Below are 11,430 nucleotides of genomic sequence, written 5' to 3' on the forward strand. Positions count from 1 at the left end.
AATATCGTAACATAGCAGCAGCTCACACATAAGAGGGTGCAGTGGGTTCGGTTTCACATCTCAGGGGGTTCAGTGGTACTGATCCCCCACGAGCTCCAGGGAATTGTGGGTCCCAGGCTTCCTTAAGTAGTCTTCAGGCTTATGGACCGATAGCATGAGGGAGTCTCCGAGACACAGAGGGTGAAAGCGAATGAGAGCAAAAGAGTGAGGAAGAGAGGTAGGGAGAGAGGGGGTACGGAGAGTGTGAGGGAAGAAGAGAGGAAGGGAGGGGGGCAGGTGAGAGAGGGAGGGGCGGAGGGAGAGAGGGAGAGATGGGGAGAGGGGGAGAGGGGGAGAGAGGGAGGGAGAGAGGGAGAGCGAGAGGGAGTACAGAGAGGGGGGTACGGAGAGTGTGAGGGAGGAAGAGAGGAAGGGAGGCAGGGGGGAGAGAGGCAGGGAGAGAGGGAGGGAGAGAGGGAGGGAGAGAGGGAGGGACGGAAGGGGGAGGTAGAGGGAGAGATGGAGAGAGGGAGAGAGAGACGAGGGAGGGAGAGAGAGAGGGACGGGGGAGAGAGGAAGGCAGCGAGGGGGGGAGAGGGAGGCAGCGAGGGAGAGGGAGGGACAGAGAGGGAGGGGGCGGGACAGAGAGGGAGGGAGAGAGGAAGGCAGGGAGGGAGAGAGGGATGGACGGAGGAAGGTAGAGAGACGAAGGGTGGTAGAGAGAGGGACGGACGGAGAGAGGGAGGGATGGAGAGAGGTAGTGAGGGAGAGGGGGTGGGGTGGGAGGTGGAGAGGGAGGGAGGTGTTGAGAGAGGGGGACTGGAGAGAGGAATGGAAGAAAAGAGGGACGGAGGGAGGAAAGGAGGGAGGGAGGGGAGGGAGGAAGAAAGGGAGGGAGGAAGAAAGGGAGCGAGAGAGGAAAGGAGGGAGGGATGATGAGTAGGAGGGACAAAGAGAGGCAGGGAGGGAGGCTGGGAGGGAGAGAGGAAGGAGGGAGGGAGAGAGAGGGGGAGACGAAGGGAGGGAAGAAAAGAGTTAGGGAGGCAGAGGAAGGGATGGAGAGAGAGTAAGAAAAAGAAAGAAGGAGAAATAGCAATGAAGTGAGAGGGGGGCTCTACACACAAGGGAAATGAAGAGACGGTCTCATGGTAGCCAAGAACAGTGGCCGCTAGCTGAGGAGTGAAGAGTCCGGATGCAGATACAGAGGTAGGAGAGAGGTGATCTGTCCCCTAGCCAAGTCCGATGCAGTACATCTAGGATCAGCTCCAATGAATGGAGCCCCGCGGCAGGCAAGCTGCGGCAGGAACCAGGCGGCATTCCGACCCCGAAGGCTCGTATTGGAGACCTGCGAAGAGGCAACTATGGCGGGACTGTGCCGCTGTGCCCCCAACATTGGAGTGGTAGCGCCACGCAGCCATGTCCCCCTGCCCAGCCATCACTCACCGGGCGTCTCTCGGGGGACTCCAGCACTCTACCGCTCGGCTTCTCTGGTCATCTCTGCTCCCCTCGCAGCCCTGGGCCCTCTCTTCACTACGGGAGCCCCGGAAGAGGCCAGGAACAGTGCTGCGTCCGCCGGTCACCACAATGCAGCCGGCAGCTCTCCTCTCAGCGCGGGGCTCCCCTTCTCGCACTGGGAGCCCCTCAGGACAATGGCCACCCTTCTTCTCGCATCCGCGGCGGCTTCCCCAGCAGTTCCGGTCTCCCTCTCCACACGGGAGACCGGCAACGAACCACCAGCAGGCTTCCCCCGGGCAGGGGGAAGCGGAAATGGCCGCCTCGAGGCCCCGCCCACGTCGCACCACTGCGTGCCTGGCTTCCTGCGCTGAGGGCCGCCAATGGCAGCGCGGCCCTTGGCAGGGAGGCGGGCGCAGCTCCTCTTGCTCGATCTCCGGGCCAGCGGCGGTGAAATCAACACGGAGCAATGCCGGGTGGGCACCGGCCTCCAATAATTAAATAAAAACGGGGTGGCACCCGTAAATAAAAATATAACAAGCGGGAGGGGGCGGGAAAGGGGGAGGAGAGACGCTGACGACGGAAGGCGGGTGCCGGCAATGCCGGACCAGACACGGGGGCGTTCCCGGCGTCGCGTGACGTCGGCAAAAGCCAAAGAATCTCGGGAACGCCCCCGTGTCTGGTCCGGCATTGACGGACGCCTCTCTGTTCCAATGGCTAGCCTCCATTTATGGAGCTAGCCAATGAAGCAGAGAGGCGGGTTAAAGTCACCCATACTAGAAACTACAGATTTCGCTGGAGGAGGAGCCTAACGGCTCCGCCCCCCAGCGAAACCTAAAAACACAGTGGGTTCGAGCGATAGGGCGAGGGAAAAAACAGGAGACCAAGGAAGGGAAAGGAAGGGGGCTGCTGGGAAGGGATGGCTGAAAGACAAGAAAAAACAGTGCACTGGTTATAACTGGTCACTTCGAACCCTCTGTCGCTATACCTCTTTTGATACTTATTTTAAAGGGTTCACCTTTCTTGAATCAACGCTCTCCTCCTCCTCCCAGTACCATGGGTGTTTATAACCTCCTCCCTGTACAATGGTTGTGTATGTGTCTGCACCAATTTCCTAAGGAATATAAACAACAATTAGTTCTAACTCACCCCTAGAAGGAAGGTAAAAACTATTGGTATCGTGACAGTACCTACCCCTCCTTGAATAGAGTGTGCCTTAAATAAACGTGTAATAATTCCACCAATTACGTGTTGTCAAATCAAAACAAAGTTATGCTCTTCCAAAGAGTATATCTGTGATGCCCATATATACAATGTTCTCCTTCAGGAATACGGCAAGACGTAGCATCCAACTACTGTCTTCCGCTCCCTTTTTAACAAACTCCAAATGTCTTCCAAAAATCCAACGCTCCAAACACGGCAAGATGTAGGCCTTCCCACTATCTTCCGCTTTGGCAATTATCTCAAAAGACACTAGTGCCGTACTTCGTAGCGGCAGTGCGCAGAAGGCTGGCTCCACTACACTCCGCTCTCCGGCGAGGACACAAACAAGGATTCCTATACCAGTCTAAGCAATCAGCTTTTTACGGTCTCAGCATCACAGTTTTAACATTCACAACAACGCGTTAACATCACGCGCTGCGTGTAAACTCACAGCACCAAAGACGCTTCCCTTTCGGTCCGCTCTTCCTCCGTGGCTCTTCCCTCAGCTTTCCGTCCCGATGATGAATTGCCAGTATGACCGGCTGGAGATAAACAAAGGTACGGGAAACTCTGTTCCCGTTTCCACAGGCAGACGAACAAAACCCTCTGCAAGAATTGCGAGTTCCAAAATCACTCGCGCTGGAGCCAGAAAACAAACGGACAAAAACTTCTCTGATTTACGATCCCAAGAGAAGACAGGAAACAAAGTCTTGCTAGAAACAAAGCGCACTGTAGGTCACAAAATTACGAACAGGAAGCAATGAGTCCACCTGTCTTTTATAGGACCCCGCCCCCTGTATAGGCATTATGGGAGTTGTAGTTCCTTGACTTTAGGTAGGCGCCTTGGCAGATCCTGACACTAAGCGCCATAACACGAGCCGAGCCAGAGCCAAGTGAAGGGATAGTCTGGCTCTAAGCACATTAACACGAGCCGAGCCAGAGCCAAGTAAAGGGATAGTCTGGCTCTAAGCGCCATAACACGAGCCGAGCCAGAGCCAAGTGAAGGGATAGTCTGGCCCTAAGCGCCATAACACGAGCCGAGCCATTATTATTATTATTATTAAAAAAGATTTGGTACCGCGCACATACACCAATTGGTTTCTTGGCGCTCGAGACCGGGTGGGAGGAGAACATTCAGGGGCCGGGCAGCTAGCCATGCGCCAAACGGAACAGGTAAGTTTTTAAAGAGTTTCGAAAGCAACGATAGTCGGTAGACAGACGGATGGCAAGAGGGAGGGAATTCCAGGTAGCCGGAGCAAGGAAGGAGAAGCAAGCTCCTCCATGTTTCTTGCGGTTAAACCTAGGGGTGATCAGAAGGTTGTGAGCCGAGGATCTGAGGTGACGGGAAGGGACATAGGCAAGTAAACAGGAAGAAATAAAGGCAGGAGCGCATGAAAACAGGGATTTGAAAATGATGCAGGCCATTTTAAAAACACACCGCTGTGCAACTGGGAGCCAGTGTAAAGTTTTCAGCAAAGGGGTGACATGCTGATGTTTGGGCTGCCGAAAAATTAGTCTGGCTGCCTGATTCTGGACCAGTTGAAGTCGGGAAAGATGGCAGGCAGGGACCCCCACGTATAGACAGTTGGCATAATCTAGACGTGAGGTGATGAGGGCCAAGATAACAAGAATAAGGGCCTCTTGAGATAGAAACCTGCGAATCTTCCCGATTCGGCGGAGGTGGAAAAAACAAGCCGAAGTGACGGTGTTAATGTGAGGCCGCATTGAGAGGTCACTAGAAATAGTGACCCCCAAGCTCTTCACTGTGTTCACTGGACAAGGAGGGGAACCCAAAGCTACAGGCCAGAAGTTGGGAGACCAGGGAGTAAGAGAACCACCGGTCACCACCAGCTCCGTTTTACTGGGGTTGAGCTTAAGTTGACTAAGGTTCATCCACTCATAGATGAAGAGCATGGCATTTTGAAAATTAGAACAGGAGGAGGGAGAAGAATTGAGAGGAAAAATAAGCTGCAGATCATCTGCATAGTTAAAAGCAATAAGTGAAAACTGACGAAGGGAGACAAGAAGGGGCTGCATATAAAGATTGAATAGAAGCGGGGATAAAGCAGAACCCTGGGGGACACCACAGGAAAGAGAGGATAGAGGGGCAGAAAAGGAAGAAAGCCGGACAGATTGAAAACGAGAATGAAGAAAAGATACCACCCATGACAGGGCCAAGCCAGAAATGCCAGCGTTTCTGACACGGTCGACCAAGATACCATGGTCGACCGTGTCGAAAGCGGCTGAGAGGTCTAAGAGTACAAGGGCCTGGGACAGATTCCTGTCAGCTCCCTGTTTCAGTGTGTCCATGACTGCCACCACAACTGCCTCAGTGGAGTGGGCGGGTCTAAACCCAGCCTGTCGGTCGTCGAGGAAATGAGTTTCCTCGATAAAGGCACTGAGGCAGCGGGTGACATAGGTCTCTAAGACCTTTCCTAAGTAAGGGAGGAGGGAGATGGGGCGGTAGTTGGCTAACGTGGAGGGATCAAGGCCCGGTTTTTTTAAAATGGGAACCACCACAGCGCTTTTAAAAGCATTAGGGACAGAGCCTGACAGAAGAGATTGATTTAAGAGATCAAGAGGGGGACCGGGGCAAGCCGCGAAAGCAGCTCTTAAGATGGACGTGGGGCAGTAATCGTTAGGCGAGCCGGAGCTCACCGTCTGAAGCAATGAGAGAAAAGTATCCAGGGAGATAGGGGGAAATTTAGAGAACGAGTGGGGATTCGGGGGGGGAGAACAGAATCATGAGGCAGAGTAGTGAGGGGAATGTTATTTTTAATCGCAGAAATTTTGTCGGAAAAAAAAGAGTTAAGAGAGTTACACAGGGCTTGTGTGGGAAGGGGCTGAGGGGTGACCCGATCAGGAAGGGAGAGCTCAGCTACAATAGAAAAAATTTCTTTGGTCTTGGATGCCGAGGTCAAGACCTTCTGAGAGAAATAAGATAGTTTGGCCGAGATGATCGACCGTTTATAAGCCTTTAATAAATCAGAATACGTAACTTGGAGTAGAGGGTCATAATTCCGCCGCCAACGGCGCTCAGCCTGTCTAAGGCGGAGTTTATCCGCCTTAAGAGTGGAGGTAAACCAGCGCTGGGCGTCGTGGGGGCGTTTGGACTTAACAGTTTTGATGGGGGCAACGACATCACAGGCAGAGGACAGCCATTGATCAAGAGAGGTAGCTTGGGAGTCCAAGTCATAATAGTCAGGGAGAGATGATGAAGCAAGAATAGAGTGGAAATGGGGAATGTCAGCATGTTTCCAATTTCGAACCTGAAGGTTATGGGGGATCGGAGGACGGGTAGGCAAAAGTAAATGCAAGGGAAAGGAAATAAAAAAGTGATCAGACCAGGGGCAAGGATAGACCAAGGGAGAGGGAATGTCGAGGTTAGTGGACCAGATCTGATCTAGTGTGTGGCCTTTATTGTGTGTGGCCACGAAGATGTGTTTGGAGAAATTTAAACCAAGCAGTGAGTCAGTGAACTCACGGGAGAGGGAGGATTCCTGGGGGTCTGAGGGCCAGTAGTTGAAGTCGCCCGCCACCAAAACCCTGGCGGAATTGATGGCAATTTGCGAGATCATACTACTAAATAAGGATGGGAAGAGAGGCGAGTTGCCAGGGGGACGGTAAACTAATATACAGATAAATGAGGTATTGGGAGAGGTAAATTTCAGTGTAAGGATGTCCGTATTAGCTATGGGTGGAGTGGAAAGGGTAGTGAACTGTAAGTGAGAGCGAATGATAGCAGCGACTCCGCCGCCAGGTCTGCCAGGGTTTCTATCAGAATGGAGAATATAGTAGCCTGCAGGGATGGCGGCCAAGATGTCAGGGTAAGAGTCAGCATTTAACCAAGTTTCCGTGAGGAGTAAGATGTCGATAAGACCTCCATCTAGGAGTTGGAATATGTCTAACTGATGTTTAGGGAGTGAACGAGTATTGAGATAAAGTAATGTGAGAGAGTCACTACCACTAGGACTAGGCAAAGTCAGCCGAGGTGCAGCAGAGGGAGGTGAGGAAGTGGGAAGGGAAGGTGAGGAAGGAATTATAAGCGGGGGAGAGGATAGAATGTTATTTCCTCGGATGGTAGCTATAGCACGGGGAGCAAGGAGGACATGATGGGAAAGGGCACGAAGGGCCTGAGAGGAATACACCAGACGTTGAGCAGCATGCCTGGCCCCTGGCCTCGATCGGCCGCGGACGGGCGCAGACGGGCTTGACTTATGCGCGACTTCGGCGCGAAGTCGGCGCTCCCGCTGCGCTCGTCCGCTGCGCTTCCTCCAGATGGCCATTTAAGCCGTCCAACGTGAGACACTAGGCCGCTCACCTGTGCGGTCTGGAGGCAGGGCGGAAGTGCCGGAAAGCGGAAGTGGCGCTCTTGCAGGGACCCTCCGCAGCAAACGGCACACAGCCGGGGCGGACCGGGGTCAGGAGCGGGTGAGTAGCGGTAGGCAAATGAGCGTCACCACATGAACGCAAGCGCTATCAGACTTAGCGCGAACAACAGAGATTAAAACACGAGCGCTGAAGCTAGTAATCAGCTTCAGAGCTCCAAGCATTAAAATGCCAAAAGGGCTACAGCTCAGCATCAAGTGAAGGGATAGTCTGGCTCTAAGTCCCATAACATGAGCCGAGCATGAGCCAAGTGAAGGGATAGTCTGGCTCTACGCGCCATAACACGAGCCAAGCCAGAGCCAAGTGAAAGGATAGTCTGGCTCTAAGCGCAGTAACACGAGCCGAGCCAGAGCCAAGTGAAAGGATAGTCTGGCTCTAAGCACCATAACACGAGCCGACCAGAGCCAAGTGAAGGGATAGTCTGGCTCTAAGCGCCTTAACACGAGCCGAGCGAAGTGCAGGGATAGACTGGCTCTAAGCGCAGTAACACGAGCCGAGCCAGAGCCAAATGAAGGGATAGACTGGCTCTAAGCGCCATAAAATGAGCCGAGATAGAGCCCAGTGAAGGGATAGTCTGGCTCTAAGCGCCATAACACGAGCCAAGCCAGAGCCAAGTGAAGGGATAGTCTGGCTCTAAGCGCAGCAACACGAGCCGAGCCAGAGCCAAGTAAAAGGATAGTCTGGCTCTAAGCACCATAACACGAGCCGACCAGAGCCAAGTGAAGGGATAGTCTGGCTCTAAGCGCCTTAACACGAGCCGAGCGAAGTGCAGGGATAGACTGGCTCTAAGCGCAGTAACACGAGCCGAGCCAGAGCCAAATGAAGGGATAGACTGGCTCTAAGCGCCATAAAATGAGCCGAGCTAGAGCCCAGTGAAGGGATAGTCTGGCTCTAAGCGCCATAACACGAGCCAAGCCAGAGCCAAGTGAAGGGATAGTCTGGCTCTAAGCGCAGTAACACGAGCCGAGCCAGAGCCAAGTGAAGGGATAGTCTGGCTCTAAGCGCAGTAACAGGAGCCGAGACAGAGCCAAGTGAAGGGATAGTCTGGCTCTAAGCACAGTAACAGGAGCCGAGCCAGAGCCAAGTGAAGGGATAGTCTGGCTCTAAGCGCAGTAACACGAGCCGAGCCAGAGCCAAGTGAAAGGATAGTCTGGCTCTAAGCACCATAACACGAGCCGAGCCAGAGCCAAGTGAAGGGATAGTCTGGCTTTAAGCGCCGTAACACGAGCCGAGCCAGAGCCAAGGGAAGGGATAGTCTGGCTCTAAGCGCAGTAACACGAGCCGAGCCAGAGCCAAGTGAAAGGATAGTCTGGCTCTAAGAGCAGTAACACGAGCCGAGCCAGAGCCAAGTGAAAGGATAGTCTGGCTCTAAGCACCATAACACGAGCTGAGCCAGAGCCAAGTGAATGGATAGTCTGGCTCTAAGAGCAGTAACACGAGCCGAGCCAGAGCCAAGTGAACGGATAGTCTGGCTCTAAGAGCAGTAACACGAGCCGAGCCAGAGCCAAGTGAAAGGATAGTCTGGCTCTAAGAGCAGTAACACGAGCCGAGCCAGAGCCAAGTGAAGGGATAGTCTGGCTCTAAGCGCAGTAACACGAGCCGAGCCAGAGCCAAGGGAAGGGATAGACTGGCTCTAAGCGCCATAACATGAGCCGAGCCACAGCCAAGTGAAAGGATAGTATGGCTCTAAGAGCAGTAACACGAGCCGAGCCAGAGCCAAGTGAAGGGATAGACTGGCTCTAAGCGCCGTAACACGAGCCGAACCAGAGCCAAGTGAAAGGATAGTCTGGCTCTGAGCGCCATAACACGAGCCGAGCCAGAGCCAAGTGAAGGGATAGTCTGGCTCTAAGCGCAGTAACATGAGCCGAGCCACAGCCAAGTGAAAGGATAGTCTGGCTCTAAGAGCAGTAACACGAGCCGAGCCAGAGCCAAGTGAAAGGATAGTCTGGCTCTAAGCGCAGTAACACGAGCTGAGCCAGAGCCAAGTGAAAGGATAGTCTGGCTCTAAGAGCAGTAACACGAGCCGAGCCAGAGCCAAGTGAAAGGATAGTCTGGCTCTAAGAGCAGTAACACGAGCCGAGCCAGAGCCAAGTGAAAGGATAGTCTGGCTCTAAGAGCAGTAACACGAGCCGAGCCAGAGCCAAGTGAAGGGATAGTCTGGCTCTAAGCGCCATAACACGAGCCGAGCCAGAGCCAGAGCCAAGTGAAGGGATAGTCTGGCTCTAAGAGCCATAACACGAGCCAAGCCAGAGCCAAGTGAAAGGATAGTCTGGCTCTACACGCCATAACACGAGCCGAGCCAGAGCCAAGTGAAGGGATAGTCTGGCTCTAAGCGCAGTAACACGAGCCGAGCCACAGCCAAGTGAAAGGATAGTCTGGCTCTAAGGGCAGTAACATGAGCCGAGCCAGAGCCAAGTGAAAGGATAGTCTGGCTCTAAGCGCAGTAACACGAGCCGAGCCACAGCCAAGTGAAAGGATAGTCTGGCTCTAAGAGCAGTAACACGAGCCGAGCCAGAGCCAAGTGAAAGGATAGACTGGCTCTAAGCGCAGTAACATGAGCCGAGCCAGAGCCAAGTGAAGGGATAGTCTGGCTCTAAGAGCAGTAACATGAGCCGAGCCAGAGCCAAGTGAAGGGATAGTCTGGCTCTAAGAGCAGTAACACGAGCCGAGCCAGAGCCAAGTAAAGGGATAGTCTGGCTCTATGCGCAGTAACACGAGGCGAGCCAGAGCCAAGTGAAGGGATAGTCTGGCTCTAAGAGCAGTAACACGAGCCGAGCCAGAGCCAAGTAAAGGGATAGTCTGGCTCTATGCGCAGTAACACGAGGCGAGCCACAGCCAAGTGAAAGGATTGTCTGGCTCTAAGCGCCATAACACGAGCCGAGTCAGAGCCAAGTGAAAGGATAGTCTGGCTCTAAGCGCCATAACACGAGCCGAGCCAGAGCCAAGTGAAAGGATAGTCTGGCTCTAAGCGCAGTAACACGAGCCGAGCCACAGCCAAGTGAAAGGATAGTCTGGCTCTAAGAGCAGTAACACGAGCCGATCCACAGCCAAGTGAAAGGATAGTCTGGCTCTGAGCGCCATAACACGAGCCGAGCCAGAGCCAAATGAAGGGATAGTCTGGCTCTAAGCGCAGTAACACGAGCCGAGCCAGAGCCAAGTGAAAGGATAGTCTGGCTCTAAGAGCAGTAACACGAGCCGAGCCAGAGCCAAGTTAAGGGATAGTCTGGCTCTAAGCGCAGTAACACGAGCCGAGCCACAGCCAAGTGAAAGGATAGTCTGGCTCTAAGCGCAGTAACACGAGCCGAGCCACAGCCAAGTGAAAGGATAGTATGGCTCTAAGCGCAGTAACACGAGCCGAGTCAGAGCCAAGAGAAAGGATAGTCTGGCTCTAAGCGCCATAACACGAGCCGAGACAGAGCCAAGTGAAGGGATAGTCTGGCTCTAAGCGCCATAACACGAGCCGAGCCAGAGCCAAGTGAAAGGATAGTCTGGCTCTAAGTGCCATAACACGAGCCGAGCCAGAGCCAAGTGAAGGGATAGTCTGGCTCTAAGAGCCATAACACGAGCCAAGCCAGAGCCAAGTGAAAGGATAGTCTGGCTCTACACGCCATAACACGAGCCGAGCCACAGCCAAGTGAAAGGATAGTCTGGCTCTAAGAGCAGTAACACGAGCCGAGCCAGCGCCAAGTGAAGGGATAGACTGGCTCTAAGCACCATAACACGAGCAGAGCCAGAGCTAAGTGAAGGGATAGTCTGGCTCTAAGCATAGTAACACGAGCCGATCCACAGCCAAGTGAAAGGATAGTCTGGCTCTGAGCGCCATAACACGAGCCGAGCCAGAGCCAAGTGAAGGGATAGTCTGGCTCTAAGCGCAGTAACACGAGCCGAGCCAGAGCCAAGTGAAAGGATAGTCTGGCTCTAAGAGCAGTAACACGAGCCGAGCCAGAGCCAAGTGAAGGGATAGTCTGGCTCTAAGCGCAGTAACACGAGCCGAGCCACAGCCAAGTGAAAGGATAGTCTGGCTCTAAGCGCAGTAACACGAGCCGAGCCACAGCCAAGTGAAAGGATAGTATGGCTCTAAGCGCAGTAACACGAGCCGAGTCAGAGCCAAGAGAAAGGATAGTCTGGCTCTAAGCGCCATAACACGAGCCGAGACAGAGCCAAGTGAAGGGATAGTCTGGCTCTAAGCGCCATAACACGAGCCGAGCCAGAGCCAAGTGAAAGGATAGTCTGGCTCTAAGTGCCATAACACGAGCCGAGCCAGAGCCAAGTGAAGGGATAGTCTGGCTCTAAGAGCCATAACACGAGCCAAGCCAGAGCCAAGTGAAAGGATAGTCTGGCTCTACACGCCATAACACGAGCCGAGCCACAGCCAGGTGAAAGGATAGTCTGGCTCTAAGAGCAGTA

This window comes from Lissotriton vulgaris, unplaced genomic scaffold (assembly GCF_964263255.1).
Source record: "Lissotriton vulgaris unplaced genomic scaffold, aLisVul1.2 SCAFFOLD_3573, whole genome shotgun sequence".
NCBI lineage: Eukaryota > Metazoa > Chordata > Amphibia > Caudata > Salamandridae > Lissotriton > Lissotriton vulgaris.